Source organism: Oryctolagus cuniculus, chromosome 13 (assembly GCF_964237555.1).
Source record: "Oryctolagus cuniculus chromosome 13, mOryCun1.1, whole genome shotgun sequence".
Classification (NCBI taxonomy): domain Eukaryota; kingdom Metazoa; phylum Chordata; class Mammalia; order Lagomorpha; family Leporidae; genus Oryctolagus; species Oryctolagus cuniculus.
Window position 1 is genome coordinate 78,386,738 of NC_091444.1, and position 15,906 is coordinate 78,402,643.

The 15,906-nt window shown below is 38.7% G+C and overlaps 1 protein-coding gene across 1 annotated transcript in view; it reads right to left on the reverse strand.

Annotated features, from left to right (window-relative positions):
• Positions 1-207: 207 nt before the first annotated feature.
• The window catches only part of LOC103345168 (aldo-keto reductase family 1 member C3-like), a 226,041-nt gene continuing 210,342 nt past the window's right edge, over positions 208-15,906 (reverse strand). The window contains exon 9 of the mRNA XM_070054991.1: positions 208-1,028. The gene's annotated coding sequence lies outside the window, so the exon portion shown is untranslated. The remainder of the gene's footprint in view (positions 1,029-15,906) is intronic.

Sequence of the window (15,906 nt, forward strand, 5' to 3'; positions counted from 1 at the left end):
TAGCGAGGATTTCTGTTCAGGCCATCTAGAGCTTTCATGTCCTCTGAAGACAATTGGAAATCAAAAAACTATTAAGAATTAGAAAATTTTTGTTTTATAGTACACATTTGTCAATGTGGAAAGTCCTGAATAGTTCCAATTATTTTGAGACATCAAATAAAATACTGAAATAATCAATAATAAATAATGAATGAAAATAAACAGAAGTGCATTACTAGTTATGATTTATTGAAACTAAACAACCCAACAGAAAAAAGATCTCAAAGTTAACTACAGAACAAAACTGACATTATTTAAAAACAATAGGGCCACATATGTACAAGATTCAAAAGACTTGAAAAACAAACTTTCAAATAGATAAGAAAATACACAGCTGTGTTAAGAGGAAAGTTTAGTGAAATTGGTGCGTAAATAAAGAAATTGGAGAGGTACCAAATAAATGAGCTCTCAGTGCATCTCAAGTACCTAGAAAAAAAAAACTAAATCCAAAATTAGTAGGAGGAAGAAATAATTAAAATTTAAGAAAAAATAAGCAAAAGTGAAATACAATTTTAAAAATAAAAGATTAGTGAAATGAAGAGCAGGTTTTTTGAAAAAATAAGCAAAATCGAGACACCATTGGGCCAACAAATCAAAAAAATAAAAAGAAGAAAAGAATAAGAAGAAGACCTAAGTCAATATAAACAGAGAAGAAAAAGGAAATATAATAGCAGATACCACGAAATAAAGAGTCATCAGGGGGCTGGTGCCATGGCGCGCTAGGTTAATCCTCCACCTGCAGTGCTGGCATCCCATATGGGCACCAGTTCTAGTCCTGGTTGCTCCTCTTCCAGTCCAGCTCTCTGCTGTGGCCCAGGCCAGTAGAAGATGGCCTGAGTGATTGGGTCCCTGCACCGGCATGGAAGACCAGGAAGAAGCACCTGGTTCCTGGCTTCGGATGGGTGTAACTCCGGCCGTTGCTGCCATTTGGGGAGTGAATCAACAGAAGAAAGACCTTTCTCTTTGTCTCTCACTGTCTGTAACTCCACCTGTCAAATAAATAAATAAAATCTTTAAAAAAAATAAAAAAAGAATCATCAGGAATCTTGCCAAAGAGTTGTATGCCAACAAATTGGGAAACCTAGAAGAAATGGATAATTCCTAGGCACATATAATCTACAAAGATCAAGTCATGAGACATAGAAAACCTAACAAAACACTATACAAGACAGAAATTAAGGCCCCCCACAACAAAGAAGCCCAAGTTTGGATGACTTCACCACTGAATTCTACCAGACATTAAAAGAAGAACCAATTCCAATTCTTCTCAAGCTATTCAAAACAATTGAAAGTGAGAGAATCCTCCCAACCTCCATCCATGAAGCCTGCATCATCTTAACTCCTAAGCCATAAAGAGATACAACAGAGAAAGAGAACTATAGATCCATATCCCTGATGAACATAGTTGCAAAAATCCTCAACAAAATATCAGCCATTCAAATCCAACAACACATCAGAGAGATCACTCATCCTGACCAAGTGGGATTTATCCCCGGTATGGAGGGTTGGTCCAACATTCACAAGTCAATAAAGGTGATACATCACATTAACAAACTGAAGAAAAAAACCTGAATGGTTATCTCAATAGATGTAGAGAAAACATGGTGCTGTGGCTCACTTGGCTAATCCTCCACCTGCAGCACCAGCACCCCGAGTTCTAGTCCTGATTGGGGTGCTGGATTCTGTCCCAGTTGCTCCTCTTCCAGTCCAGCTCTCTGCTGTGGCCCGGGAGTGCAGTGCAGGATGGCCCAAGTGCTTGGACCCTGCACCCGCATGGGAGACTAAGAGAAGCACCTGGCTCCTGGCTTTGGATCGGTGCAGCGCCAGCCGCAGGGTGCCGGCCGTGGCGGCCATTTGGTGGGGTGAACCAACGGCAAAAGGAAGACCTTTCTCTCTGTCTCTCTCTCTCTTTCACTAACTCTGCCTGTCAAAAAAAAAAACAAAAACAAAAACAAAAAAAAACCAACAAAAAAACAACATCCTTTCATGATGAAAACCTTAAGCAAATTGGGTATAGAAAGAACATTCCTCAACACAATCATAGCAATTTATGACAAATCCACAGCCAGCATCCTATTGAATGGGGAAAGCTGGAAGTATCCTCTCTAAGATCTGGAACTAGATAAGGATGCCTACTCTCACCACTGCTATTTAATATAGTCCTGGAAGTTTTAGCCAGGGCCATTAGGCAATAAAAATAAATAAAAGGGAAAGAAGTGTTCATCAAAGAAGGAGGTACTTTTCTCACAAGGGAGAACTTCCACTTTGCTTATTAACTTATCTAAATACTGATGGAAAGCCAGCGCCACGGCTCACTAGGCTAATCCTCCGCCTTGTGGCGCCGGCACACCGGGTTCTAGTCCCGGTTGGGGCGCCGGATTCTGTCCCGGTTGCCCCTCTTCCAGGCCAGCTCTCTGCTGTGGCCAGGGAGTGCAGTGGAGGATGGCCCAAGTGCTTGGGCCCTGCACCCCATGGGAGACTAGGAGAAGCACCTGGCTCCTGCCATTGGATCAGCGTGGTGTGCCGGCCGCAGCACGCTGGCCGCGGCGGCCATTGAAGGGTGAACCAACAGCAAAGGAAGACCTTTCTCTCTGTCTCTCTCTCTCACTGTCCACTCTGCCTGTAAAAAAAAAAAAAAAAAAAAAAAAAAAAAAAAAAAAAAAAAAGCCGTTCAGCATTAACTAAATAATACTGATGGAGTTTGTGGATTCAAAAGGCCTAGGCAGTTCATGTCAGGAGCCTGGGGTGATCACTGAAATCATACATAAGAGTGTTAATTATTAAATTAACAACAGGAGTCACTGTTCACTAACTTCTCAGGCAGGACCTCTGTCCTCAAAGAGTTGTATTATGAGAGTTACCAGTAAAAGTTATTCTCAAAGATTTATTTCATTTTAGTGTATTAAGTGGAAGATATTCTTTTGTCTAATAAGTTTTAGTTATGCCTAAATGTCCAACTCCATTGCTTGTTTTCTAACATCTTTCCTTAATGATAAAACTCATTCTCAAGAACTTACTTCCTTTTAATATATTAAGTGGACAACATTCTTATGTCTCTTGAGTTATAGTTGTCTAAATGCTTGCAAAAGATGTATCATTCTTGGATGCTTCTTTAAAGTTAAATAAGTTTCTAAAAAGTAAGTGAAATTAACTTCAAAATGCAATGACTTTGAACAAACCTTATCTTGACTGTTGAACAGTTTTTTTTTTTTTCATGCAAATTGTTGAACTGTACTTAGTACGGAGCTGGTCTTCTGTGTATAAAATTAATTGAAAATGAATCTTAGTTGAGAATGAGACTGGGAATAGGAGAGTGAGGAGCAAGAAGGGTGGGAGTGTAGGTGGGAGGGTGTGTATTTCTAAAGTTGTTCTTATGAACTTCGCATTCCTTAAATAAAAGGTTTTTGGGGGGAAGAAAGAAGCAGCAGAAGGAGTGTTGGTCAGATCTAGGGATTTCAATGACAAGCAGTGTCCCAAATTCTTCCCTGTGATATATATTTTTTAAGCACCCATGTATGTAGGTATATTTCACATATGTTTGAATAAATGTCAGTTAAATTAATGACCATGCAAAGAAAGAAAAACTATAAACACTTGCATGGATAATGTAGTAAAAAAATTGCTCAGTTCTCCACATAGGAAAAGATATAACATACATCAGCCACAAGTGAACACAGATCTAACTACATACATGAAGAGAAGAAGTTTATATCATGGAAATAAACCACGAAGAGGATGAAAATGTTAATAAAAAATGTCGGAATGTATTAAACGAAAATACATTTCAACATAAAAATCAATTCTGGAATAGATTAATGGGGTTGATTGATTATCTAAATACTCCCCAATAGTTCACTCTGCTAGGATCCATGTCCTTTGTATTCAGGAACTATTAACCCTCAATTTTAGTATGAGGGCATGGCCTAGTCAATGGTCAATGGAAATTTCCAGAAGCATTTGTTTACCAGTTCTGAGAAGGCTTTGCAAGTATCCATTCATTGTCTTTTTATTGTGCCAGGAGATTTCAAAAATGCTTTTTATTTGATCACTATGTGACAGGTGTTTATTTTATAATTAAGAGAGCTGATGATATAATAATGGTCTCTTTATTGAAAACAGAGATTGTCAACTAATGGACAAAGACTGAATGGGTGCTTCACAAGACAGGAAACCCACAGTAAAAAGATAAATATTAAACTTCATAAATTTTCTGAGACGTAGAAAATAATACAATATGCAAATCAATGATTAGCTAACAATCTCAATTCAGCAAGTAAGAAAAGATGTTGCTTGCACAAAGCTTCAAACAGTATTATCAATTTAATGCTGAAACTCTATTCTGTATTTTCTGTTCCATCATAATTGTGTCTTAGAATTATATCTCAAAAATATACACAAATCTTGAACTCATGAGCAAAAACAGAGAAATAGGATTGGCCCCCAAATATCTTGACATCTTGCAAAGAAGCACACATGTCAAGGATACTGTAGGGGTTGTGATGCTAATAGCCCCACTCATCACCTAAATTTTCTTTAATTCGCTTCTCAGTGAAACTCTTGGCCAGGACCACAACCCCACGTTGCCGCTGGTAGCAAAGGGCAATCAGGGCAGGACTTGGCTTGTGCTTTCTTGCCAAGTCACAGATCACTGGATCTTCCAAGAGTATTGGAGCACTCTAGTCTACCCTGGAAGGAAAAGTAGAAAAGCTAAACTCTCAGGCTGAGCATTCAGTTTATTGAGACTTCCAAGGCATACGAGGGGAACCATCTAGCTAGATGAGTACTTCTCAAATGTGGTCCTTGAATCAGCAAAACTAATATCTTCTGAGAGTTTGTTGGAAATGCAAATTCTAGACTCTCCCTGAGCTAGTTGACAGTTAACTCTTAAACTAAGAATGCTATGATCAAATATATTTCATCAGCATGGTATTTTAGGTAAACTTTCTGTGTTTCCTTTACCATTTTGGATCTCAATGTGATCTTGGGGTACTACAGGCAACCAGAACAATGTGTTTTGACTTGCAGAAATTGAGCAGTTTCCTCCTATTGAAATATTGATGACATTCCACCTGTAGATGTACAGGATAGAAAAGTCACATGAAATGCAAATAGTAAAATAAAAGGAAAGTTGAAAATTAAAAGCAGCTGAATTTTAAAATAAGAGATGAAATTTATATCTGAAAAATATCATAAATAAGATTTCATATTTTATTTATTTATTTTAACAACAGTGGGAAGGTGAGAAACAGATACATAATGCATACACACATGAATACACACAAACACAGAGAGAGCTATCTGTTCTTTCAAGTGCATATTCACTCTTCAAATTTCTACAATGACCAGGGCTGGGCCAGGGCTGGGCCAGGGCTGAAGTCTGGAGCCCAGAAGTCCATCTGGATCTCTGATATGTGGAAGCAGATGTCAAATTACTTGAGCCATCTTCTCTGTTTTTCTGAGCATGTTAGCAAGGAGCTGGATCAGAATTGGCACTCCAATATGGGATTCAGTATGTGCTACCATCACTATCCCAGCTCATAAGTAAAGATTTCTTGAAAGCAATAAATGTATTATTTTGTCCCTGGAATTGTGAATAAATAGCATTCCTGAGAAAAAGCAATTCTGTGGCTAGTTCTTGGTAGCTAAAATTTTTTTCTTTAAAAAGAAATGACAAACACCACAAATGAGTCAAGGAAAGCACCCTTTGGGTCTTGCATATTGCATGTGCCATAAAAATTTTTTTTTTCAAGCACTCATTAGGGAAGCTCTGAAGAACTGCAAAATCCCTGTGTTAGGAATCTCACTAATACCATGTGGGTATGATTCAGCATTCAAATAATAGTAAAGTGAATTGTAACACATAGAGTACATAAAAATTTATGAGACCATAATTTTGAATACATAAAATGGAAAGAGAAAGAGAGAGGAAGAGAAATAAAAACATTTGCCCCCGCTGATGGTGATTACTATAGTAATTTCTTTCTAATTAAAGGGAAGGTATTAAAGTTACCCCTTATAGAAATAATTATGATTTATACTGAATCAAAGCAGGAATATCAAGTAAGAAAAGTAAAAAGATTAAAGTATACATAATTATTTACAAAACCCAAAGCAATAATCAGTTAAAAAGTAAAATGATCCACGAATACTCACCTATTATGTAAAAGTTTGTAATGGAAGAGTGCACCCTTGATTGAACATTATAGCTGAACAGATTACAAATTATTGCAATGGAGGAAAACAAAAAAGAGATCTGGTGCTGAAAAATTTAGTGAAGTGACCAAAAGTTACATCCAAACATTGGACACCCTATGATTCTGTACTTCCTGATGGGAAAAAATTTGATAAACACAGCATTTTAGGGATATTTTGTTGACAAAATCTTTTAACCTAATTGTAACACAACATTCAAACCTAAAGTCTGTTTTATATAAAGTTTAAGTAGAGAGACATGTGATCGATTATTACAAGCTAGAATTCCAGAATATCTGACAAAATCTGTATGAGCATTACAATAAAAAATGATTGATAACCATTCCAGGGAAAAAGATCATTAGGAACATGACAAAAATTTATGTCTGAACCACTGTTTTTTCACATTTAAAATAAAAGATGTTTCTGGCTGATCCGAAGCCAGGAGCCACGTGCTTCTCCTAGTCTCCCATGCGGGTGCAGGGTCCAAGCACTTGGGCCATCCTCCACTGCACTCCCAGGCCATAGCAGAGAGCTGTACAGGAAGAGGAGCAACCAGGACAGAATTCAGTGCCCCTACTGGGATTAGAACCTGATGTGCCAGCGACGCAGGCGGAGGATTAGCCTATTGAGCCACGGCGCCGGCCGACCATCATTTAATGGCACACATTGATGTTTGGGATCCATTGACTTTCACTCCTCTAGCTAGAGTGTGTTGAACACTCTGCTTATTTCTTCTGCCTTCACAGAAATAACATGAAGTAAACATCTCAGCTGCCTGAATAATGGTTTATGTCATTCTGGAAGTAAAGTAAAGGCAGTATTGCACATTTAAAAACCGATTTGAAACCAGCTCACTACTATAATTGAAAGAGACATGATTCTTTATTTAGGGGACCCAAAGAACGCTACTAAGAGACTATTGGAACTCATGGAAGAGTTTGGCAAAGTAGCAGGGTATAAAATCAATGCACAAAAATCAACAACCTTTGTATACACAGACAATGCCATGGCTGAGGAAGAACTTCTAAGATCAATCCCATTCACAATAGCTACAAAAACAATCAAATACCTTGGAATAAACTTAACCAAGGACGTTAAAGATCTCTACGATGAAAATTACAAAACCTTAAAGAAAGAAATAGAAGAGGATACCAAGAAATGGAAAAATCTTCCATGCTCATGGATTGGAAGAATCAATATCATCAAAATGTTCATTCTCCCAAAAGCAATTTATAAATTCAATGCAATACCAATCAAGATACTGAAGACCTTCTTCTCAGATCTGGAAAAATTGGTGCTGAAATTTATATGGAGGCACAAGAGACCTCGAATAGCTAAAGCAATCTTGTACAACAAAAACAAAGCCGGAGGCATCACAATACCAGATTTCAGGACATACTACAGGGCAGTTATAATCAAAACAGCATGGTACTGGTACAGAAACAGATGGATAGACCAATGGAACAGAATTGAAACACCAGAAATCAACCCAAACATCTACAGCCAACTTATATTTGATCAAGGATCTAAAACTAATTCCTGGAGCAAGGACAGTCTATTCAATAAATGGTGCTGGGAAAACTGGGTTTCCACGTGCAGAAGCATGAAGCAAGACCCCTACCTTATGCCTTACACAAAAATCCACTCAACATGGATTAAAGACCTAAATCTATGACCTGACACCATCAAGTTACTAGAGAACATTGGAGAAACCCTTCAAGATATTGGCACAGGCAAAGAGTTTCTGGAAAAGACCCGGGAGGCACAGACAGTCAAAGCCAAAATTAACTATTGGGATTGCATCAAATTGAGAAGTTTCTGTACTGCAAAAGAAACAGTCAGGAGAGTGAAGAGACAACCGACAGAATGGGAAAAAATATTTGCAAACTATGCAACAGATAAAGGGTTAATAACCAGAATCTACAAAGAGATCAAGAAACTCCACAAAAACAAAACAAACAACCCACTTAAGAGATGGGCCAAGGACCTCAATAGACATTTTTCAAAAGAGGAAATCCAAATGGCCAACAGGCACATGAAAAAATCTTCAAGGTCATTGGCAATCAGGGAAATGCAAATCAAAAGCACAATGAGGTTTCACCTCACTCCGGTTAGAATGGCTCACATTCAGAAATCTACCAACAACAGATGCTGGCGAGGATGTGGGGAAAAAGGGACACTGACCCACTGTTGGTGGGAATGCAAACTGGTCAAGCCACTATGGAAGTCAGTCTGGAGATTCCTCAGAAACCTGAAGATAACCCTACCGTTTGACCCAGCCATCCCACTCCTTGGAATTTACCCAAAGGAATTTAAATTGGCAAACAAAAAAGTGGTCTGCACGCTAATGTTTATTGCAGCTCAATTCACAATAGCTAAGACCTGGAACCAACCTAAATGCCCATCAACGGTAGACTGGATAAAGAAATTATGGGATGTGTACTCTTTAGAATACTATACCGCAGTAAGAAACAACGAAATCCAGTCATTTGCAACAAAATGGAGGAATCTGGAACACATCATGCTGAGTGAAATAAGCCAGTCCCAAAGGGACAAATACCATATGTTCTCCCTGATCGGTGACAACTGACTGAACACCAAAAAGGAAACCTGTTGAAGTGAAATGGACACTATGGGAAACGGTGACTTGATCAGCATAGCCCTGACTGTTAATGAACAACTGAATACATTATCCCTCTTAGTATTTTTTTTGTCTGTTCTACTTAATATGACTGGTTTAATTCTGTAATTAATACACAGTTATTCTTAAGTGTTGAAATTTAACTGAAATGTGATCCCTGTTAAACATAAGAGTAGGTATAAGAAAGGGAAGAGATGTACAATTTAGGACATGCTCAAGCTGACTTGCCCCAAATAGCAGAGTTAGAAACATACCAGGGGACTCCATTAATCCCATCAGGGTGGCATGTACCAATGCCATCTCACCAGTCCAAGTGATCAATTTCAGTTCACAATTGATCATAATAAAAGGACTAAGAGTCAAGGGAAGCACATAAACAAGTCTAGTACCTGCTAATACTAACCGATAGAATAAATAAAGGGGATAATGATCCAACATGGGAAGCGAGATACTCAGCAGACTCATAGAATGGCAGATGTCCTATACAGCACTCTGGCCTCAGAATCAGCCCTAAAGGCATTCGGATCTGGCTGAAAAGCCCATGAGAGTATTTCAGGCATGGAAAGCCAAGACACTCTGGCAAAAGATCTCTGTGAGTGAGATCCCAGTGGAAAGAACAGGTCTTCAAAGAAGGAGGTACCTTTCTCTGAAGGGAGGAGAGAACCTCCACTTTGACTATGACCTTGTCTAAACAAGATAAGAATCGGAGAACTCAGAGGGCTTCCATAGCCTTGGAAACTCATGACTGGAGCATAGGGAGATTACTGATGCCATAGACAGGAGTGTCAATTGGTAAAGTCAACAACCGGAGTCACTGTGCACTTACTCCTCATGTAGGATCTCTGTCCTTAATGTGCTGTGTATTGAGATTTAATGTTATAACGAGTACTCAAACAGTATATTTCACTTTGTGTTTCTATGGGGGTGCAAACTGTTGAAATCTTTACTTAATGTATACTAAACTGCTCCTCTGTAAAAAAAAAAAAAAAGAAAAAAAAAAGAAATTATCAACTCCCAACTTGACTCTCACTGGGATTAAACATGACAATAGGTCTGATCTGATTTCATCATCATTTAAAAAAATCATCTATTATTTTTCACTTTATGTTTCTGTGTGGGAGCAAACTGTTGAAATCCTTACTTAATGTATACTAAGCTGATCTTCTGTATATTAAGATAATCGAAAATGAATCTTGATGTGAATGGAAGGGGAGAGGGAGTGGGAAAGGGGAGGGTAGTGGGTGGGAGGGACGGTATGTGGGGGAAGCCATTGTAATCCATAAATCATACTTTGGAAATTTATATTCATTAAATAAAAGTTAAAAAAATATTAAAAAAATAATTGAAAGAGCTAGAGTTTTTTTAAAAATTATTTTTAGTAACAAGGAAACCATTATATTTAGTAATTTTTCCCTTTAGAATCTCTCACCAGTTAATTTTAGCATTATGAGAAACTGAGCAATTATTGACTTCATTAGAATGCAAACCTACACATATGATCTCTTGTTTCTTACATTTTTTCATAATGAAATATCTTCTTAAACATATTGCTTGAAAGTTAGCTATTTTACACCGTACACACAGAATTTGTAAAAAAAAATAAAAAGATTATTGAACAATTTTTCAAGCACTGACCATCAATGGAAGAATTGAAATTGAAGAAAAATTAGCATTAACTTCCCCATTGACAAAAAAATTGACATAGCTTCACCCTTCTCTTTGTACTAAGAATGTTCAATTCTGATGAGACACAATCCTGTTAACAATACTGAAAAATATAAGTATAAAACTACAAGATGGCATGCTGCTTAGTGGAGGATAAAAGATAAACAATCATTATTTATCTCTTTACAAATGCAGCAAAGTATTAGAATTTGTGAGGCTGGCACTGTGGTATAGCAGGTAAAGCTGCTGTCTGTGTTGCCAGCATCCCATGTAGGTGCTGGTTAGAGTCATGGCTGCTTTGCTTCCAACCCGGCTCTCTGCTGATGTCCTGGGATAGCAGTAGAAGATGGCCCATGTCCTGGGTCCCTGCACCCACATGGGAGACCCAGAGGAAGCTCCTGGCTCCTGGCTTTGCATCAACACAGCTCCAGCCATTGCAGCCATCTGGGGAGTGAAGCGGCAGATGGAAGAATTTTCTCTTTCTCTCTCTCTCTCTGCCTTTCAAATGAATGAATACATATATATATATTTTTTTTTGATAGGCAGAGTGGACGGTGTGAGAGAGAGACAGAGAGAAAGGTCTTCCTTTGCCGTTGGTTCACCCTCCAATGGCCGCCATGGCCGGCGCACCTCGCTGATCCGATGGCAGGAGCCAGGTGCTTTTCCTGGTCTCCCATGGGGTGCAGGGCCCAAGCACTTGGGCCATCCTCCACTGCACTCCCTGGCCACAGCAGAGAGCTGGCCTGGAAGAGGGGCAACCGGGACAGAATCCGGCGCCCCAACCGAGACTAGAACCCAGTGTGCCAGCGCCGCAAGGCAGAGGATTAGCCTAGTGAGCCGCGGCACCGGCCGAATGAATACATTTTTAAAATAAAAGAATTTGTACTATCTTCCACTTGTTATGTAACTTTAGAAATTATCATTAAGCACACCAAAATGCAAATATATATTTTATATTATTGCCTTGTTCACCAATTTCACTATAAAAATTGAATACATTAAATTATTATGAATTTTGCATAACTGGGTAACATTAGACACCATGATAAAATGGACTATATTGAAACAACTAAAATACAGTATATAAACTTATATTAATAAATGATTTGAGCATAAGACTGTTGGTTCTTGTGTGTTAGGTGAAAAGAGTAGAGTATGTACCATAATCTGCAATGTAATATTGTCACATGTTATTCATTAGTAGCAGGGTGACATGAAATATGGATATAGGTAATTTTTCCTCAAAACTGAGTCTAGGAATGATTTTTCAATCTCCTATGTATTCTTTCCAAATCTTCTAGAATTATTGCTTATCCTTTTTTTTAAAAAAAAAGATTTTATTTATTTTTTGAGAGGTAAAGTTACAGACAGAGAGAGGGAAAGACAGAGAGCAAGATCTTCCATCTGGTGGTTCACTTCCAAATGGCTGCAACTGCTGGAGCTGAGCCGATCTGAGGCCAAGAGCCAGGAGATTCGTTCAGTCTCTCAGGCAGGTACAAGGACCCAAGAACTTGGGCCATCTTCCACTGCTTTCCCAGGCCATAGCAGAGTGCTGAATCAGAATAGGAGCAGTTGGGACATGAACAAACGACCCCATTGGATGCTGACACCTCAGATAGATGTTAGGATCCTTTTACCACAGTGCCAGCTTCTGCTTTTTTTAATCTGGAAAAATATAACTCTAACAGGGATTAGATACAGCACTACCAATTTGAATTGAATAGAATTTCTTACTGGATTCTCAAAAATCCCACTCTGTCGCAAACTGTCCCTGTCCTATACCACAGAATCACTTGGTATCCCTCAGAATTTATTGCCATTTTCTACTCATAACTAATGCTGTACTTATCTCCACCAGAGAAATCTTACTTTGAAATCAGATATCTACTAACTTGACCATACTTTTATTTCCTGGACATTACCATGGTCTCTCATCTCCCTGAAGGTCAGAACATTTGGTCACATCTTAGATTTAAGCTTTGTGCCAATCTTGATTTTCAAACTGAGCAAAATATGTAGTATATAAAATCTCTGCCTGAACGACTTGGACATAGATGAGAACTTCTTTTGTAAATACACATACCGCACCATACAATTTGGTTTACTATCTCTACAATCTTCAATAAAATTGTGCATTTCTTCCCTTTTTCACCTGACTCAAATTTCTATAGACAATATACAAGAAAAATCCAAAAAGGGAACCTGAAGTGATTCTCCAGACAGGATGATACTTAGTTCTGGGTGAAAGTGGTAAATATGCTCTGGTCAATTTCTTCACATTCTAATTTTGGCCTCCATTCTATGCCTCAGAAATTAAGGATGTGGGATCGATAAATCATTCTAATATATTAATTATATTAATTTAAAGATCAAGTAGAAGCACAGAGTAAATATGAATCCAATCACAAGGGCAAAAGAGTTATGGTGATATAAAAACATTTACCATATAAAGAGTTTATACTAACTAAAGAAAAAAAAAATCTCAGGTTCTTAAAAGTTGATTCTATGTAGTCTTCCTACTTGGAAAGTACTGGTGTTCCTGATGTCTGTGCTTCATTGAGACCAATTTTACAATGTCCAGGAGTAACCCATTTTATTACTTGTTCTCACAGCTAAAATGTTATTCCTGTTTTGTGAATCCATTCAGAAATTCAAGTGGGCAAGATGACAGCGCAAATCTTTATTTTACTTTATACCTCTGCAATGGGATTAATTACACCTTGATTTTTCTTGGCAAATATTAAGAGAAATCCACAGACTCAAAGGTCAGAACAAAGGCCTTGAGTGCTCCCAGTCTCTCTCCCAGAGAGCCTCATTGCTACAGCCACTTGGTCTATGCAGGTCCACCTGCCATTCATCCATCCATGTCCATGTCTGTCAACCCAGTTCTGTGAGACTGGAAGCAGGTGGAAAACAGAACATCCTGGCTTTATCATCTCAAGGTCTAAATTTGGACACAGAAAAGCAAAAAATACAGCAAAATAAAATTGTATCAATATCACAAGAGACAGTGAGCACGGATGGATGACTATTGTGGGAAAAGTCTCTATCATGATGATAACCTCTTCTTATTCTCCTGACTATAGAGATTTTCCACAAATGGCAGTTGGAGAATGTCAGAACATAAAATATTGGCAGTAACAACCTCACCAGAACAGTTGTTCATGTGTTAAGTTATGTAAATAATTAGAGTAAATTATCTAATTTAGTCATGTGCTATTATTTTTATGTTTTTTTCAAGACGCAGAAGACAGTTTGAAAGCAAGATGGGGGCCGGTGCTGTGGCGTAATAGGTAAAGGCGTCGCCTGCAGTGCCAAGATCCCATATGGGTGCAGGTACTAGTCCCAGCTGCTCCTCTTCCAGTCCAGCTCTCTGCTATGGCCTGGGAAAGCAGTAGAAGATGGCCCAAGACCTTGGGCCCCTGCACCTGCATGGGAGACCTGGAAGAAGCTCCTGGCTCCTGGCTTAGGATCTGTGCAGTTCCAGCTGTTGTGGCCATTAGGGAGTGAGCCAGCAGATGGAAGACTTCTCTCTTTCTCTCTCTCTCTGCCTCTCTGTAACTCTGCTTTTCAAATAAATAAAATAAATCTTAAAAAAAAGAAAGCAAGATGGATCTCCCATCTGCTTTTCATTTTCCAATTGTTCTTGGAACCAGATCTGGTTTTGGTGTGGAACAAGTATCCAGTAACTCAATCTTGGTCCCCCATGGGAAAGACTCAAGCCCTTGAGTCATCAACTGCTGCCTCCCAGGCTCTGTGTTAGCAGGAAGTTGGTATCAGATGTGAAGTCAGGACTTTAACTTCAGTACTGCATATGATAATGGGCATTCCAATGAGTGGCTTCAATGTTGTGTTCAATACCCATCCTTCATTATTATTTTTAAATCAAAGTCAACATATTAGTAAACTTCTCCTGACTACTGTGTTTGGTTACTCAGTGCACCCTCTCTGATAATTACTGAAATGTGGTGATTTACAACAGCAAGAATTTATTCTCTCATAGTCAATAGCCACTAAAAGTATGGACCCTGGAAGAGTACATTCATTTGAAGAGCATTAAGAAAGAAGCTACTGTTTGCCTCTTTAATGTCTGTTGACTGTGGGTATTCCTGGACCAATGGCCACATCACTGCAGCATCCGTGACCTTAGACATGTTGCTATCTCATCATCAGACTCTTTTAAATCTGCTCTTCTGTGCTCTGATGAGAATCCTTTCATAGGCCGGCTCCATGGCTCACTTGATTAATCCTACTCCTGCAGCGCCGGCATCCCATATGGGCTCCAGGTTCTAGTCCCAGTTGCTCCTCTTCCAGTCCAGCTCTCTGCTGTGGCCCGGAGGGCAATGGAGGATGGCCCAGGTGGTTGGGCCCCTACACCCACATGGGAGACCAGGAAGAAGCTCCTGGCTCCCGGCTTTGGATGGGTGCAGCATCAGCCATAGCAGCCATTTGGGGGGTGAACCAACGGAAGGAAGACCTTTCTCTCTCTCACTATCTATCTCTCTACCTGTCAAATAAAAAAAAAAAAGAATCCTTTCATTGGATTTGTAGCTCACCTACACAATCTAGGTTAACATCTTCATCAGAATATTTTTAATTTTTTAAAAATAATTTTTCAAAAATTAACATTCACAGCTTCACATATGAAGCGGGCACATCATTCAACCCATGATCAAAATTAATTCACTTAGAAAATGTTATTAAAGATAAGTGACATGCATTAATGGACATAGAATGTATGGGTTGAATCAGTACATAAATTGATAAATGGAAGACTAGATCGATAGATAAATGGAAAAGGATAGATAGATAGATAGATAGATAGATGCAGAGCACTAAGTATGCATGAAATTATGTACTGGATGAAATAACAAACTTCTTCCTTGAAAACACTTATGAAATATTTCTGAGCTTTACTACTAAGAGTCACTGCAAAGGGGCATTCTTGCCAAGTAAAAGTAAATTAGTAAAGTATATTCTAGGAGCTGTTTTGTGGCACAGTGAGTTCAACTGCTTCCTGTAATTCTTGTATCCCATACAGGGGGGCTATTTTGAGCTTTAGCTGCTCCAGTTCAGATCCAACTCCCTGTGAATGTACATGAAAAAAGCAATGGAAGATGGTTCTAGTACTTGGGCACTTGTCACCAACATGAAACACCCAGATGGAGGATGGAGTCCCAAGCTCTGGTTTCCACCTGGCCCAGTCACTTACATTGCTGCCTTTTTGGGATTGAATCAAGGAGGAAAGATCTCTGTCTCTTGCTCTTGCTCTTATCTAAATTACAAGCTCAACTATATCATGGGAATGTATATGGTGTTTTTTGGCTCCCTAGATCATAGAGACGTTCAAATCCAGAATATTAATG